Below are 19,258 nucleotides of genomic sequence, written 5' to 3'. Positions count from 1 at the left end.
CTGAGAAAACGCCGGCCGACAGCCACTCTTTCCGGGGTAAGGGTGTCGTCTCTGAGAACCAGAAGAACCTGTGAGGATATTTTCCTTTCTTGCGAAAAAGAGGTAACCGACCGACACAAGCTGACACTTGGAGCTTGCCAGACAGCCCGGAAAGGGGCCTTCAAGGGCGTCAAACAGGCGCAGACGTCGCGAGCGTGATGACGAACGTGATGACGTCAGCCATTGCGCCAGACACCACGCGCGAAATGGGCGTGTGCTTGCGTCCTTGGGCGTCGGGGCCGTCTGGTCTTAACGTTGTCTGAGTTCTTTTCTGTGCTCCGAACTGCAGTTTGTGGGAATGGTTACGTGGACACAAAAGCAAAATTATGGTGAAGAAAGCATGTTGTACGGTTTATATGTCTTTCAAACGTTTTTCCCCTCAATGCGTCGAAACACTACGCATCTGCTGGTAGGTACGTACCCCTGTTACAACCACTTTGCGAAGCAATTTGGCAAAATCTAGTGAAACCGAAAATATGCAAATACCAAATTCCAGCATTCCGCTCCTAACTGCTTATCTTATGGGAACTTTGCTATGTAGACAAGGATATCCACAACAGCACTAGGAATAGAAGCAAAAAGTTGGAAACGTCCACCAATAAGAGCATAAACCCATTATGGGGTATTCATACAGTGGAATATTATATGCCAGTAAGTCAAGACTGAGCCCGCAAATGTGACGAAGCAAAAAGAGGGACATGTGGAACATACATAATAGGACAATTTATACACGTACAATTTTGAAACATGCAAAACAATACTATATATTGCTTAGGCATATATGCATATGTAGTGAAAGTAGTCAAGAAATACAAGGGGATGAAAATCAAATTTAGAAAAGTGGTCTTGTCTGGTAGGAAGGGGACTGTAAAGAAAGGGGTATACAGGAGGCTTTAACTATTTTGACTAATTTTAAGCTGGTTATTGAATACATGGGAGGTGATGGTTTATTCATCACTATACTTTTTAATATTTTCTAAATAATTTATTTTTAATCAATATTAATAAATATTAATAGTTTTTAAAGGGTAGTTTTAGATTTAGCAAAAAAGTTTTTTAGAAAAATGGTACAGAGAATTCCCGTATACTTGGCACCCAGTTTACCCTTTTGTGAACATCTTAACATTAGTATGCTACAGTTTCAATTAGTGACACAATATTGTACACTTTTTAAAATTAATTAATTTGTTTTTGGCTGTGTTGAGCCTTCATTGCTGCACCCGGGTTTTCTGTAGTTGTGGCGAGTGGGGACTACTCTTCGTCGTGGTGCTCGGGCTTTTCATTGCGGCAGCTTCTCTTGTTGCAGAGCACAGGCTGTAGGCATGCGGGCTTCAGTAGTTGCAGCACGCGGGCTCAGTAGTTGTGGCTCATGGGCTCTAGAGTGCAGGCTCAGTAGTCATGGCGCACAGGCTTAGTTGCTCCGTGGCATGTGGGATCTTCCTGGACCAGGCTCGAACCTGTGTCCCCTGCATTGGCAGGAGGATTCTTAACCACTGTGCCACCAGGGAAATCCCATTTGGATGATTTTTGACTAATGTAAATATATAGCCTTGGAACCAATATCCCCAATCAAGATCCAGAATATTGCCATTCCCATTAACAATTCCCTGTGCTTTGTCCCAGCTGATCCCCTCCCCAACTAGAACAATCCAACATTCTGATTTCTATAACCATAGATTAGTTTCGCCTATTCTTAAATTTCATATAAATGGTACTGTACAGTATGCGCACTTTTTGTCTGGCTCTTTTTTTTTCAGCTTAGTGTTTTTAAGATTCAATCATGTTGTTGCTTGTACCAGTAGTTTATTTTATTTTTTATTGATAAGTAGTATTCTACTATATGAATTTACCACAATTTATTTATACATTCTCGTCTTGATGGAAATTTGGTTTTTTCCTCTCAGTGTTATGCTACTATGAAAAAAGCTGCCATAAATATTTTTGTGAATATGTTTTCTGTTCTTCTGGGTGATACCTAGAGCATTGCTTGATCATAAGGTATCTCTAACTTCATAGAAAATTGCCAAATGGTTTTCCAAAGTGAACCTCTATTTTTATTTATTTACCATTTTCCTCTGAAGAGAGTAAGGCATTTATTTTTATTACAGGCTTTTAAAGTAGGTTTGTGTCATTAGTTCTATCATACAGATCTGAAAACCAAAGTGGTTTCCTAAGTGTCTAAAGGTCAATTTACCTCCGGTTTGAGATCATTAATGTAAAAAAGAATAAGAAAAGGATTGAAACTTAAAGAAATGTGAAGTACATTAAATGTAGAAAGTAGGAAAACTCAAAATTCATTCAGTATTTATAAGCATCTAGATTAAATAAGGTACTGAAGTGCATAATGAGACTATAAAAATGAATAAAACATGATCCTGGCCCTCAAGGACTCCACAGAGAGCTTGGTGGAAGAGGAAGATGCTAGACTACTGTAAGTGGAAAAGCAGGCGACATGGAGTTGAGCAGTGTGGGTGTTCTGTGGATGACCCACTGCGCCTAGATTAGAGGAGGGCATGGGAGAGAAGAATCCCTGGATGAGCAACGAAGCTTCACAGAGGATGTTGAACTTGATGAAGGAGTCACACTTTGACCAGAGAACAAGTAGTAAGGGTATTTTAGGCAGAAAGTATTTTTGCATATGTAAAGGCGTACAGATGGATAACAACTTTAAAAACTCAGAGAAACGAAAGCCATCCAATAGCCTTAGAAAATAAGGTCAACAAATGAACAGGAATGTGACATTAAAATGAAGCCAATTTGTGATTTTGCACCAGGCTTGAGTAAACTACTAAGAGAAACCCATAACTTTCGGTCATTAAAGTAAGTTCACATCTCTATTTCCACTTTTGTATTTTTCTCTGTAGAAGCAGATTAACAAAGTATACGTTTTGTTTTATTTTGGTTTTCAGGAGACATTGGCATTTTAACTCCATCGGGGCAAATTTTCTAAGCTAGGAGGAAACATGGATCTGTCCTCTTATGTGTGAGGCTCTAGTTGGAAACTCTGAGTATCAGTCAACTCCATCGGATTTGCCCTTTGTCTTGGTGTATTGGCAGAAGGACAATTTCAAATAAGAACCAGTTAGGATTTTCTAGTGTAGAAAATATATAATGAAAACAAGACAAAAAGACAACCCTCAGAATGGGAGAAAATATTTGCAAATGAAGCAACTGGCAAAGGATTAATCTCCAAAATTTACAAGCAGCTTATGCAGCTCAATATCAAAAAAACAAACAACCCAATCCAAAAATGGGCAGAAGACCTAGAGACATTTCTCCACAGAAGATATACAGATTGCCAACAAACACATGAAAGAATGCTCAACATTGCTAATCATCAGAGAAATGAAAATCAAAACTACAATGAGGTATCACCTCACACCAGTCAGAATGGCCATCATCAAAAAATCTACAAACAATAAATGCTGGAGAGGGTGTGGAGAAAAGGGAACCCTCTTGCATTGTTGGTGGGAAGGTAAATTGATACGGCCACTATGGAGAACAGTATGGAGGTTCCTTAAAAAGCTAAAAATAGAACTACCATACGACCCAGCAATCCCACTCCTGGGCCTGTACCCTGATAAAACCATAATTCAAAAAGAGTCATGTACCACAGTGTTCACTGCAGCTCTATTTACAATAGCCAGGACATGGAAGCAATCTAAGTGTCCATCGACAGATGAATGAATAAAGAAGATGTGGCACATATATACAATGGAATATTACTCAGCCACAAAAAGAAACGAAATTGAGTTATTTGTAGTGAGGTGCATGGACCTAGAGTCTGTAATACAGAGTGAAGTAAATCAGAAAGAGAAAAACAAATACCGTATGTTAACACATATATACGGAATCTAAAAAAAAAAATGGTTATGAAGACCCTAGGGGCAGGACCGGAATAAAGACGCAGACGTAGAGAATGTATCTGAGGACACGGGGAGGGGGAAGGGTAAGCTGGGACGAAGTGAGAGAGTGGCATGGACATATATACACTACCAAATGTAAAATAGATAGCTAATGGGAAGCAGCCACATAGCACAGGGAGATCAGCTCCGTGCTTTGTGTCTACCTAGAGGGGTGGGATAGAGAGGGTGGTAGGGAGACGCAAGAGGGAGGGGATATGGGGATATATGTATATGTATAGCTGATTCACTTTGTTATAAAGCAGAAAGTAACACACCATTGTAAAGCAATTATACTCCAATAAAGACGTTAAAAAAAGAAAAAAAATACGTTAGACCCTTGGCATGTAGACTCAATCCTAAGCAAAAAAAATCCTAAGCTGAAGTTTGGGTGAGTTCAGAAATTAAATTGTTGTAGAAAAAAAAAAACCAGAAAGTATATAATGAGAATTTTGTCTCCAGGAAAATGTCACTGTAATGATAGCCAAAGTAATGAGGCAGAAATACTATGAATAATTGAAAAACATATGGTGAAGAATAATTACACAAAATAATCTTTTTTCAATGAAAATTTTCATTTGAGATCTTGAGAAGCAGAAAAAAGTGAAGAGAAACTTTTTTTTAAATCAAGTAAGACAAAGATTGTACCCTTCCAGAACTTGATTCTCTACATGAAAACAGGCATAAACAAGCTTGTGACCATGTGATTAGACATTCAAACTGAATATCAACCCCATAACTCAGATCCTCATTATCTGCATCCAGATTTTTCTGTTCTCAAATCCTGTTTCTTGCTCCAGCTTCTAAAATATCTTCAACTGCCCTAGACTTTAAGGCCAGAGCAACATGAGGAAGAACCTAATCAAATATCAGGAGTATTCAGACAGAAAAAGTATTGAAGTGAGAGTTGGGAAAGACATTGCAGTGATTTATGGAGACCTAGTTATGTTTAGACAGTAAGGCACAACTTGGAAATGTGTGGCAGACAAATTTCACGTCTTTTGTTAACCCTGTTTGATTGATAATATGGCTATCTGGACCTGAGTTGAGAATTTTTTTTTTTTAATGACCTTATTCAGTGCCCCATCAATAAACAGAATATCAAGTTTTCATTTCACTTAAAATTTCAAGAATCTAAGTTGAAAATCAACTGATCGTCTATCTTTCAAGGTCCAAGCATCATTCATATGGAAAATTAGAACTCACTGGTTCAAAGACAAAAGACTTGTCTTAAAAAGGCTCAAAAGATTTCTTGGATAATAGACAGTCTTACAAAATACATTTTATTTTTTTTAACATCTTTATTAGAGTATAATTGCTTTACAATGGTGTGTTACTTTCTGCTTTATAACAAAGTGAATCAGCTATACATATACATATATCCCCATATCCCCTCCCTCTTGCGTCTCCCTCCCACCCTCCCTATCCCATCCTTCTAGGTAGACACAAAGCACCAAGCTGATCTCCCTGTGCTATGCAGCTGCTTCCCACTAGCTATCTATTTTACAACAAAATACATTTTCATGAGCTAAGTGTAAATGAATCAGCACAGTGGATTAAGTTATCCTTAAATTTGTTTTACTTATTATTTATTTATTTAAAAAATTTTACACTTTGACTCCCTTCACCCATTTCTCCCACCCTTCACCCCTCCCCCCGCTTCTGGCAACCACCAGTCTGTTCTCTATATCTAAGACCTTGGTCTTTTTTTTTTTTTTTTTTTTAGATCCATGTATAAGAGAGATCAGACAGTATTTGTCTTTCTCTGTCTGACTTGTTTCACTTAGCTTAATGCCCTGAAGGTCCACCCATGTTGTCACCAATGGTAAGATCTCTTTCTTTTCTATGGCTGAGTAATATTGCACTACATATGTATATTTATATATATGTGTGTCTGTGTGTGTGGACAAAAAAACCCTAAAGATCCATCAGAAAAACTGTTAGAACTAATAAATGAATTCAGTAAAGTTGCAGGGTACAAAATCAGTATATAAAAATCTGTTACATTTCTATACACTAACAACTATCAGAAAGAGAAATTAAGGAAACAATCCCATTTATAATTGCATCAAAAAGAATAAAATACTTAGGAATAAATTTAAACAAGGAAGTGAAAACCTGTATACTGAAAACTATAAGACATTAAGGAAAGAAATTGAAGACACGAATAAGTGGAAAGATATTCTGTGCTCATGGATTGGAATGAAATAAATACTGATAAAATGTCCATACTATTCAAAGCAATCTATAGATTCAATGCAATTCCTATCAAAATTGCAATGGCAACTGCTGAATTGTCTTGAACTGAAGTTCTTGGATTTTAAAAAAAATAAATTTATTTATTTATTTATTTTTGGCTGCGTTGGGTCTTTGTTGCTCCATGTGGGCCTTCTGTAGTTGTGGCGAGCGGGGGCTACTTTTCGTTGCGGTGCGTGGGCTTCTCATTGCAGTGGCTTCTCTTGTTGCGGAACATGGGCTTTAGGTGCGCAGGCTTCAGTAGTTGTGGTGCGTGGGCTCAGTGGTTGTGGCTCGTGGACTCTAGAGCGCAGCCTCAGTAGTTGTGGTTCATGGGCTTAGTTGCTCCGCGGCATGTGGGATCTCCCCGGACCAGAGATCAAACCCATGTCCCCTGCATTGGCAGGTGAATTCTTAACCACTGCGCCACCATGGAAGTTCAAGTTCTTGGATTTTTAATTTATCCTGTAATTAGACTAATTTTGCTTCACTGTTATTCTCTCACGTCCTTATATTTCCAGTGAAACTGCTTGTTAGGTCAGATTTGTGGGAAAATCAGATAGGTATGGAACTCACACTTGATTATGCTTGTTAAAATTTCTCTTGGAGACACTTTAAAAAGAAATCCACAGACGTTTTCTCAAAATAGTCTTTCTGGCTGTCAAATGGAATAGGTGAGCAATTAGGCCTCTGTCCTCTGATTAGATTCAGAATTTTCTGCTGACTAGCACAGTGTCCTGTCTCTACCTTCTGCTGTCATTCAGGTACTTGGCTGTACTCTGATGGAATGAAGAAGAATCTGTGGTTGAAATATTTTGACTACAGTACTTGCTGACAAAAGACTAAAACCTTTTTAGCCATTAGAAAAATTACTCTGGCTACAGTTTCATAGATGCCAGGAATTTTTGAAATAGACTTTTTTTGGAAAAACGATAATAACTTTAACCATTATAATGAACCACAATGACATCAATATGCTTCTGCAAAGTAACTGATACAAGATGCTTTTGAAAAGTTTTAGCACCGGGACTTGTAGCTGAAGCAAAAAGTGTTACGTGAATAATCTTCGTCAGACATTGTTTTAATGCTGCTAATTTTCACAAAGCTTTCACATTTTGTAAATACAATTCCATTGCCAATTATTTTCTTCAAACTAGTTTACACGAATCTGTGATACTTAAAAGTTGGTTTCTGTAGAATTTGAAAGCTGATTTACATGCATGAAATTGGTAAGGTTCAATTTAAATCATTTGCTAGAATTCTATTTAATTTTAGTTGATCTAGGAGAAGATATTTGAAACTGGAGGATAAACTGGATAAGGGATTTCTGGGGTTAGTGGTCTGATTTCTTTGGCACAATGGATTTCAGAAAATTTAAATGTAAGCGTCATAAAGGTAAGGACTTAGTCACTATAGGCATACTACTTCGTATCCAGTGCTTAGCAAGTAGTAAATGCTCAAAAAATATTTGGAAATAGAGATGGAAAAGATGGAAATGGATGGAAGCAACATGATGGCCCCATTGGATTTTAATAGTATTAATGGAGTTTTAAGAAAACTCGTTCACAGTTGCAGAGTCTTATAGTAACAGAATGAATTGGGGTTTAGGGTCCACTTGAGATTGATAATGAATCCAACTTAGTCTGCTGCCCAGCTGACTGGTTTCCTCAGTAGTACTCAGGGCATTCATTCGTTCATGGAGCATGCATTCACTGAGCACCTATTATGTGACAGGCACTGATCTAACGCTGGAGATACAGAGGAATAAAACAGACAAAAATCCCTGTGCTCTTGAAGTTTACATTCTGGTGGTGAAAGATCATAAATAATATACCATTTACATGATTATGTTATGATATACACACTGTGACAGATGTAGACAAGTGCTATGGAGGAAAAAAAAAGCAGGAAAGGGGAATGATGAGACATTACTATTTAAAATAGGGTGATCAGAGAAGACCTCACTGAGAAGGAGCAAAGAGCTGAAGAAAGTGACGAAGGAAGCCATGCAGATGCCTGAGAGAAGAGCATTTCAAGCAAAGAGAGCAGCAAGTGCAAAGATCCTGTGGACAAAGTATCTGTGGATGTCAGTGTCCGACATGCTTAAGCAATGCTGGAGGTGGGGTGTTGGCAATGGGCTGGACCAAAGAGGAGGAGAGATGGCATGGAATGTGGTGAGAGGTAGTGGGGGACCTCTAGGTGTTGTATGTACTTTGGTTTGAACTCTGAGTGAGGTAGGTGGGAAGGCATTAGAGAATTTTGAAGAGGAGTGACATCTAACTTTTATAAAAGATTACACTGAGGTTAGCGTTAAGATTAAACAGAAGGTCACTGAAGGTAGAAATATAAAATTCAAAACTAAAAGGTAGAGACTTCAATACCCCATCTCAATAATGGATAGCACAATCAGACAGAAAATTAGCAAGACTATATCAGCCAGCTAGACCTGACTGACATCTATAGAATATTCAAACAGCAATAGCAGAATAGACATCTCAAGTGCACATGGAACATTCTCCAGGATAGAACATATAGTAGGCCATAAAACAACTCTCAAAAAATTCAAAATAATTGAAATCATATAAGGTATGTTCTCAAACCACAATGGAAACATAAGGGAAAAATTTGGAAATCACAAATGTGTGGAAATTAAATGATACACTGTAAGTTACTAATGGATCAAAGAAGAAATCATAATAGAAATTAGAAAATACTTTGAGGGACTTCTCTGGTGGTCCAGTGGTTAAGACTCCCCGCTCCCAGTGCAGAGGGCTGGGGTTCGATCCCTGGTCAGGGAACTAGATCCCGCATGCTGCAACTAAAAGATCCCACATGCTGCAACAAAGATCCCACGTGCTGCAACTAAGACCCGGTGCAGCCAAATAAATAAATAAATATTTTTTTTAAAAAAGAAAATACTTTGAGATGAATGAAAATGAAATATACCAAAATTTATGGGATGCAATGAGAGCAGTACTTCAGGAAAATTTAAGGTACAAATTTTTTTCAATTGAGGTTTAATTGCCATATAACATTATATTAGTTTCAGGTGTATAACGTAATGATTTGATATTTGTATATATTGCAAAATGATCACCACAATGTCTAGTTAACATATTTTGGAATAAATCTACTTAAGTGCAAGACTAAAAAATTTAAAATTACAAAGTATTGTTGAAAGTAATTAAAGAAGACCTAAATATATGGAAAAACATCCTATGTTCTTAGATTAAGAAAGACTTAATATTGTTTAAAAGGCAAAATATATTTGGTTTACGTATTCAGTGCAAACCCTATTAAAATATTTGCTGGCCTTTTATTGGAGGATAGAAATTGACAAGCTAAAATTCTCATGGAAATGCAAAGGACTCAGAATAGACACAATGATCTTGAAAAAGAAGAATAAAGTCTGAGGACCTACACTTCCCCATTTCAAAATTTGAAGCAAAGCTACAGTAATCGAGACAGTGTGATACTGGCAAAAGGATAAACTATAGATGAATAGAGTAGAATTAAGAAGCCCCAAATAAACCCTTACATTTATGGTCAATTGATTTTTGGCAAAACTACCAAGAAAACACAATGGAGAAGAAGGAGTCTTCAAAAATGGTTCTGGGATAGTTGAACATCCACATATGCAAAAAAATGAATTTATATCTCAACCTCATACCATATGCAAAAGTTAACTCACAATGGATCACAGACCTAAATGTAAGAGCTAAAACTGTAAACTTTAGAACAAAACAAGGTCTTCGTGACCCTGGTTTTGGCAGTGATTTCCTATATACAACACCAAAAGCACAGAAGTAAAACAAAATATAATGAATTAGACTTTTCAAAATTAAAAATTTGCATTTCAAAAAACACTTTCCAGAATGTGAAAAAACCTGAGGATGGGAGAAATATTTGCAACTCATATATTCAATAAGGGACTCATATCTAGAATATAAAACTGTAACAACTCAATAATAAAACAACCCAATTCATTTCAAATGGGCAAAGGGTTTGAATAGACATTTCTAAAAAGAAGATATACAAATGGCCAATAAGCTCATAAAAAGATGCTTAATATTAATAGTAACTAAGGAAGTGCAAATAAAAACCACAATGTGATACTGCTTTATACCTACTGTAGTGGCTATAATTAAAAAGTCAGATATTAACAAGTGTTGACAAGGATATGGAAAAATGTGGAGAAATACATTGCTGATGATAATCTAAAATAGTGAATCCACTTTGGAAAACAGTTTGGCAGTTCCTCAAAATTGAAATCTCCAGCTATTATTGTAGCACTGTTTATTTCTCCATTTAATTTTGTCCATTTTAGCTTCATGTATTTTGGAGCTCTTTTATTATGTGCTTCATATACTTTGGAGCTATTTTATTAGGTCTTTTATTAGGTTTTATATTTGGAGTTCTTTTACTGGGAACTCATTTATTAGATATAATTGTTACAGCTTCTTGATGGATCGACCCTTTTATCAATATAGAGTATGTTTCTTTGTCTCTTGTAGCAATTTATTTTCTAAAAGTCTACTTTGTCTTATATTAGTATAGCTACCCAGCTGTCTTTTGTTTACTATTTACATGGAATTTTTTCCCATCTTTTCACTTTCAACCCATTTATGCCTTTGGATCTAAAGTGAGTCTCTTGTAGACAGTTTATAGTTGGATCATGTTTTTAAATCTATTATGGCAATCTCTACCTTCTCATCAGAGAGTTTAATACATTTTCATTTAATGTAATTATTATTATTATTATTATTTTTTTTTTTTGCGGTAACTGGGCCTCTCACTGTTGTGGCCTCTCCCGTTGCGGAGCACAGGCTCCGGGCGCACAGGCTCAGTGGCCATGGCTCACGGGCCTAACCGCTCCGCGGCATGTGGGATCTTCCCGGACCGGGGCACGAACCCGTGTCCCCTGCATCGGCAGGCAGACTCTTAACCACTGCGCCACCAGGGAAGCCCTAATGTAATTATTGATAAGGAAGTACTTTGGTCATTTTGCCATTTGCTTTCTATACATCTTATATAATTTTTGTTCCTCAATGCTTCATTCCCACCTCCTTTTGTGTTTAACTTTTTTTTATTATACTGTTTTGATTCTCTTCTTATTTCTTTTACTCATTTGTTTTAGTTATTTTCCTAGTGCTTCTCCTGTGTATTACAATTAACATTGTTATTTATAACAATCTAGTTTGCATTTACACCAAGTTACTTTCAATTGTGTCCAAAAGTTTGCTCCTATGTAATTCCATATATGTTGTTATGTACCCCATTTTATGTTGTTATTGTCACAAATTACATCATTCTACATTGTGTGCTAATTTACATAGATATTTAGTTGTTGTTTATGCATTTGTCTTTTAAATAATGTAGAAAAAAACAAGGAGTTACAAACCAAAAATACAATAATGCTGGCTTTTGTATTTTTCTATGTAGTTGCCTTTACTGCTCTTCTTTATTTCTTTGTAAGGCTTCAAGTTACCATATATTGTCCTTTCACTTCAGCCTGAAGGATTCACTTTAGCATTTCTTTTAGGGCTGCTCTATTACTGACAAATTCCCTCAGTTTTTGTTTTTCTGGGAGTGTCTTAATTTCTACTTCATTTTTGAAGAATGGTTTTGCCAGATATAGAATTCTTGGTTGATAGTTTTTCTCTTTCCATGCAGGCATATCTCAGAGAGATTGCGGGTTCAGTTCCAGACCACTGCAATAAAGGTAATATCACAATAAAGTGAGTTATAGGAATTTTTTGTTTTCCCAGTGCGTATAAACTTATGTTTATACTATACTGTAGTCAATTAAGTATACAATAGCATTATGTCTAAAAAAACAATGTATATGCCTTAATTAAAAAAAAACTTTATTGCTAAAAAATGCTAACCATGATCTGAGGCTTCAGCGAGTCATAATCTTTTTGCAATAGTAACATCAAAGATCCCTGATCACAGATAACCATAACAAATATATTAATAATGAAAAAGCTTGAAATATTGTGAGAATTACCAAAATGTGACACAGAGACATGAAATGAGCAAATGCTGTTGGAGAATGGCGCCAATAGACTTGCTCAACAGGAGGTTGCCATGAACTTTCAATTTGTAAAAAAAATGCAGTATCTGCCAAGCACAATAAAGTGAAGAGCAGTAAAATGAGGTCTGCCTGCATTTTAAATGTAATCCACTGCCTCTGGCCTCCATCGTTTCTCATGAGAAATCAGTTGTTCGTTTTACTGGGAATCATTTGTACAGGATGAGTTGTCTTTCTCTTGCTGCTTTCAAGGTTCTCTCTTTGTCTTAGGCTTTTGCCAGGTTGATTATACGTGTTTTAGTGTGAATCTCTTTGAGTTTATATTACTTGGAGTTCACTGAGCTTGGGTGTGTAGATTCATGTCTTTCGCCAAATTTGGGCTGTCTTGGCCATTATTTCTTCAAACATTCTTTCTGCCCTTTTCTCTGGGGCTTCTGTTAAGTGTAAGTTGGTGTTTTGGATCATGTCCCACAGACCTGTTAGGCTCTGTTTATTTTTTCCATTTTTTTTCCTTCTCCTCCTGAAACTGGATAATCTCATATTCACAGATTCTTTCCTCTGACTGCTGAAGGCTGGTTTTTCATTTTAGTGATTGTACTTTTCAACTCCAGAATTTTAAATTGATTCCTTTTTTTGTGATTTCTGTCTCTTTATTGATATTCTCAATTTGGTGAGACATCATCCTCCCAGTTTCCCTTAGTTGTTTTTCAATGGTTTTCTTTAGCCTTTTGAACATATTTAAGATAGCTGATTTAAAGCTTTTTCTGACTCAGTGTCCAGTGACCAGAGTCCAATGGCTAGGCTTCCTCAAGGACGGTTAATTTTTCTTTTTCCTGTAAATGGGCCATACTTTCTTCTTTTTTTGCACACCTTGTAATTTTTTGTTGAAAATTTGACTTTTTTAATATTGTAATGTGGCAACTCTGGAAATTGCTTTTCCCCCCCTCCCCATGATTTGCTGTTGCTTGTTTTTTATTTTATTTTTCTTTTTATCAATATTTTTTGTTGAAGTATAGTGGATTTACAATGTTATGTTAATTTCTGCTGTACAGCAAAGTGATTCAGTTATACACACACATATATATATATATATATATATATATATATATACACATACATATACATTCTTTTTCATATTCCTTTCCTTGATGGTTTATCACAGGATATTGAATACAGTTGTCTGTGCTGTACACTAGGACCTTGTTGTTTATCCATTCTATATATACATGTTGCTTGTTTTTTAAATGACTTTTCTGAACTAATTTTTAAAGCATATTCTTTGTAACGTGTGGCCACTGAAGCCCTTTCCCACTAGTGGTCAGATAGTGGTTTTCTGAACTAATTTTTAAAGCATATTCTCTGTAACGTGTGGCCACTGAAGCCCTTTCCCCCTAGGGGTCAGATAGTGGTTTGGCAGAGATTTCCTTAAATGCCTGGAACCAGAAAAACCAAAAACAAGGCACTAAAGGCTCTTTTCGGTCTTTTCAGATGGGCTCTGTGTCGGGTGCTCCTTCAGTGGCCACCCAGGCCATGTACTTCCTGCTCACAGGGAGCCTGTAGCTCAGCCGGAGCTGAGAGCTTTGAGCCTTCTCAGGTCTGTCCTGAGCACGTGTCGAGACCAGGCCTCCATGTGGCCTTCCAGAGCCCTGGAATACATGGAAACTTTTCAAAGCCTTGATTCCCTGAAGTGTGCCCTTCTCAAGCCTCTTTTTTCCCAGGATTGTTGGTTTTTCTATTGCTTGACCTAATTGTTATCCTTTGTTGCACACGGCAGCAGCTAATACATTTGTCTTTAAATGTTTTTGGCAAATGTCACCCAGGAAGCTGCCTTAACCCTGGGGAAGCTCCAGGCAAGCCCTTAAACAGATCTTTCAGGGAGCTACCATACAGGTCAGAATGCAGAACTACAATTCTTTGAGAGTAAGGTCAGTATTGGTTTCTCTGGTACCAGTAACCTGCACCAGGGAAGTGGGCTTCTGTCCTCAAGTGTGTAGCTGTGTTGGGGAGTCAGGGTGGTGACAAGGCACGTTAAAATGCCACAGAGCTCTCTTACCAAAATTCAGCTTTTTTCTTTGTTAAGCTTTCCCCTTGTTGTTGTAAGTTTTAAGAATTAGATTCTAGAGTGCTGAAGAAGTTCATTGTGGTAATTTTTCCCAGCTTCTTCATTGCTGTTGTTGAGGGATGAAGTTTCAGGGTTCTCTACTCTGCTGTTTTCACTGATTTCTGCCCAAAGGAGAGAGTGGGTGAGGTGGGTGTGATATTACTGGTTCCAATAAAAGAGTGGCATCCAGCCCAGATCCCTTCAGGTTTGGCTGGGAGTCCTCTGAGTTGGAAGGCACTGACCGGCCCCCTGTGTGGGGTCACCTTTGAGGTATGGACGCAAATTCTGCCTCAGGTGCCTTCACTCTTCGGGCGTGCAGACTGACAAAAGGCTTTTCATCTGCCTAGAAGGTTTTCAGTTTGCCTGGAATAAGTAAATCCAGGAAAACGTGGCACTGGGATACTTGGTGAAGGTCTTCACTGATTCCAAAGTTCAGCACTGGACACGGGCCCTGGGATGGTGAACTTTTATGTGACCTGGGAGAAGATCCAGAAAAGAATCAATCCGTCCTTTTACCTGGACTCTTTTGAAGACCCCTGTTTGACATCCTGCAAACATAACTCACGCCTCACCTGCCTCGGCGTTTGGTAAGGGAGAATCAGGATGGGCTTTTCAGTTGTCCACAGTGTCTCGATATGCCTCAGACACAGAGCTCCCAGATCAGCGCAGCCCCGGAGGCTGGCGGCTGAGATCAGAGCGCTGTGCCTGCGCTGAGCGCGCACCGCACGATGCTGCAATTCCGTCTGGATCCAGCCACGGCCGGCTCGCTCGGACTCTCTGAGACCCGTGGTGTGTCCTGCTGAGTCCGACGGAGAGTGCTGAGACGTTCCTTCCTCTCTGCTGCTTGTGTCCTGGGCTCCGCTTCAGCTCTGGCTGCCACGTTGGATGGAAACAGGGAGGAGGGTTGACATGGGGTGGCGTCTGCGTGGAGTCCGCCTGTTGTCAAGGGACATTCTCCGTGTCTTTAGAGCTTGAATTCTGGGTTGGGAGCCTCAGAAGAGGATAAAAAGTTGCCGTGATCCCAACCCAGGACCCATGAACCTTAAAATTTCAGAAGGCGAGCGTTTTCCTGGTTTTGACCCGAAAGCCATTTCCTTTTGGGATGCTTCTGATGGTTTCCATCTATACGCATTCAAAACTGTGTTTACCTCAGGGCCTTGGCATTAACCTTCTGTCCTAGGATCCCAGGACAGGGTGAGAATGTGGAACCCATGAATGTCCGTCCCAAGTGAGCTACAAATACTGCCGTTTGGCCACAGCCATCCCGAGAAAACACGTAAACTCTTCCTAAAATGAAAAGCAAATGGGAGAAAACTGTAGGCTTACGTGTGCCCAAGCTCTTCTGTTATGGCAAGGGGTTTATAAGGTTGGGAATACTGAGCGGGTTTTGTTTTGTTTTTTCTCCCTGATAAGGAAGTCTTAGGATAGAAATTGCTAAAATAAGTCATTAATTCCAAGTGGTAGGTTTTGCTTAGGATGGACCCGGAACAAACCCAAGAGGTACCATTACAAGTGTGGTTAGGTTTCCTCTTGTATGTTTCCGAGAAGACATGTCCATGAATTGCTGCTTCCAGAGGAAACCAAGAGACTGTTTCTGAACGGTATCCAGGAGGATCTGTGTAAACCGTCAGTGAAAACGCTCCTAGTCAAAACGAGAGATGTGTGGGTGAGCCGTGAACAAAGAAACCTTATCCTGTTGAAAGCTTGGACTACCAAATGAGAAAGGGGACCAAAATGCAAACGAAGAATCCAACTGAACAAGGCAAAGGGGGACTCAGAGTCAGAAGGTTCTTAAAAGGGAAGTGCTTGCAAAGAGAACAAGGAAGTCAAACTTCTGAAGGATTCACTCCTCAAACAGAGAACTGGACAGGTATGTAACCAAATAAACCACAGAGTTATCAAGGTTCCCAAGTTTACATTAGTCTGTTAATGGTGGCTATAGACAACTCCCTCATGAGATTATAAAGACCAAATATATTCTCAGACATCAACGTAACAAAATCAGCCTTTAAACTCTTTCTGTTTGGAAATCCAGGTTTATAGGATTTTCAATATTTTCGTATCTTGGAGGAAGATCTGAACCAGTTAGGATCACCCTGTAATGTTTGGTTTATCTCGGACTGCAGAGTGCTTGACTTTTCTCCTGACTGCCGTCTGAAGTGCTCCATCATGTTGGAAACAGAGCAATGTGTCAGCAGTGCTGGCCTCTGGCAGCCCTCCTTGGTCAAGTTCCTGCCGCTGAGGTATGGATTTGACTGCAGAGTTGGCTGTTGCTTTTAAATTCCGTATCTTTAATTGGTTATTTTGTGTTATTTGGCTAATTTACTTATATAGGAGTAACTAGTGTTCTTCTTTTTACAGAAAGTCCTTTTAATGGTTATCAAAATGCAGGGTACGGAGGCTTAAAGGTACACTTTGGTGGGGGGCGGGGGGGGCGTTGCTCGGTATTTAGCGTTATAATTTCCTTTTACGTTTACTGCCATTATCAGATCAATTAGGATTGGGAACTAAGGAACTAATTCACTCTACCAGGTTGGGCTGAAGTAATTATGACTGTAAGGCTCCCCAGGTTTTTCCTGATCCCGACCTGCAAGGAAGTGACAGACTCATGTGTGTAAGGGGAGGATTTCATAAGCCACAGAGCAGACACCAGGCAATTTCTTCTGGGGGGAATTTGTGGGCATCATTTCTTCATGTGAATCAGCCCATAAGAGTGGGCTTACGAAATGTAATTCCAGAAGGATTCAACACTTAAATGTGAAAGGTAAGACCTTGAAGCATTTAGAAACAGGAGACTATCTCTTCTTCACCTCTGTGTAAGAAAGAAGTACTTCAACGAGACACAGGAAGCTCTAATTGGAAAGATTGACTATGTTAATCTGTGTTAAAATTAAGAACTTCTGTTCCTCAGCAGGCCAACAAGAAAGTGCAGAAACAATCTACAAACTGGGAGAATGTATTTGCAGACACATAGAGCTGAAGAAGAAAGTAGTATTCAGGTTAATCGTATAAAACGAACAGAAAAAGACAAACAACCAATGGGAATACGGTCCAAACGCATGAAAACACATTTCACAGGAAGCAGAAACACAAGTGGTGAGTAAACATACAAAAAGTTGCTCCCCTTGTTAGTAATTAAGGAAATGCAAAAAGAGACTGTAATGACATACCACATAAACCCCACTGAATTGGCTAAAACTAAGTCTTATAATCACAAGTCAGTCTCAAAGATCAGTAGAAACTCTTACACACTGCTGGTGGGATGATAATATACACAACCGCTTGGACACAATTTGAGAATACCTTGCTAGTTGGATGTTCACATTCCCTATAACTCAGCAGTTCTACTAGTATGTACCCTACAACCGCTTCTGCACGTGCACACAAGGAGCCATCCACAAGGACATTCATAGCAAGACTGAAACGGTGTTTCTACCTTCTTTCCTGCAAGCATTGAATAGATGCAAAGTCTACCTCTCTGGGTGAAGTCACCTAGAATTTTAGTTATATGCATAACTCCTTAGGGAAGTGCTTAAAAATTAACAAAGAAGATTTTTGTAGAACTACTCACTCTTTTTTTATTCTGGATAATTTTAACCTATCATCAGATTGGCAAGTCACCTCTAATAAAATATAAACTGAAGATAGATTTTTTTTTCTTCGTTGTCTAAGCTTTTTAATTTTGTTCTCCTTTGCTATTGTCTAGTTGCAAAAGGAGCAGCTTAGTGTGAAATTTGTGGGAAGGATGCTCTTCAGAGTTTAATGTCATTATGTAGTAACCCGATGAAAATCCAGCATAAAGAATGTAGGTGTTTCTAGAAAATGCTAAAAATTATTTGAAAAATGAAGTCATAGACATAATTTCTCTAAAATGGACCGTTCAATCATAGAGTTGGAGGTTGAATAAATGAATGGATGATTGAATGAAAGGTTGTTTCAAAATGCATCATTAATGAATTGGAAATAATCAACTGTGTCACTTAGTCCTAAAAACATTCCTCTAAGGAACTATTAGCATCATATGGCAGACTTAAAAAAAAAAAAAAAAAAAAAAAAAAAAAAAAAAATGCTACCCAAGCCCCAGGTGAATTGAATCAGAATCTCTAGGAGAGGGGAGTAGACATTAGTATTTCTTAAAAGCCCCGGGATGAGCCTAAACTGTAACAGGTTGTGAAGCACAGAGCTACAGCCTTGTATGACTTCAAAGTGAGACCCAAGGACAACGTCACCTGGACCGTTGTTATCATTCAGAATCTTTAACCCCACCCAGACCTGATGAATCACTCTGCAGTTTAACAAAGTCGCCAGATGACATGTAACAGTATTAAAGTTTGAGAAGCTCTGGGGAGTCGGAATTGCCTTCCATCCTGCATGCTATTCTGCTACATCTTGGATCAGGAGGTTGGGGACAGGTCTTTAAGATTCTGTTCCCACTTTAACCTGAAAATGAGTGTGGGGTGGGTGAAATAGGTGAAGGTGGTCAAAAGGTGCAAACTTCCAGGTCTAAAGTAGATAAATCCTGGGACTTCCCTGGAGGTCCAGTGGTTAAGACTCCACGCTTCCACTGCAGGGGGCATGGGTTCGATCCCTGTTTGGGGAACTAAGATCCTGCATGCTGCATGGTGCGGCCACAATCAATCAATCAATCCTGGGATGTACTGTACATCACAGTGACTATAGTTAATAACACTGTATGTATATTTGAAAGTTGCTAAGAGAGTAGATCTTAAAAGCTATCATGCATGAGGAGCCCCAAATAGCTGAGGGTCAGACTCTGTTTCAACTTCCAATTGAATGGAACTATGTGTTCCCTGCAGAAATATCCTTCCGAGGCCACAAGCCCAAAGTCAGACAGGAAGCAGGTCTTCTTTTGGTGGTTATTTGGTGTCATAGTGAGAAGGGCCACTCCTATCCCCCCACCTTGGTTCCCAGACCACTGCAGTCCGG

General features: G+C 38.7%; 1 long non-coding RNA gene across 1 annotated transcript; it reads left to right on the top strand.

The window, feature by feature from the left end:
* Positions 1-76: 76 nt before the first annotated feature.
* On the top strand, positions 77-18,328 carry LOC109550203 (uncharacterized). Its single transcript, XR_002176591.3, has 5 exons — positions 77-452; positions 11,850-11,898; positions 16,438-16,554; positions 16,673-16,719; positions 17,223-18,328. It is a non-coding gene; the product is annotated as an uncharacterized lncRNA (long non-coding RNA).
* Positions 18,329-19,258: the final 930 nt, after the last annotated feature.

The sequence above is a fragment of the Tursiops truncatus genome, chromosome 18 (assembly GCF_011762595.2).
Source record: "Tursiops truncatus isolate mTurTru1 chromosome 18, mTurTru1.mat.Y, whole genome shotgun sequence".
Taxonomy (NCBI): Eukaryota; Metazoa; Chordata; class Mammalia; order Artiodactyla; family Delphinidae; genus Tursiops; species Tursiops truncatus.
Note: the sequence above shows the minus strand (reverse complement) of the source record. Positions and strands in the feature narration are given on the sequence as shown.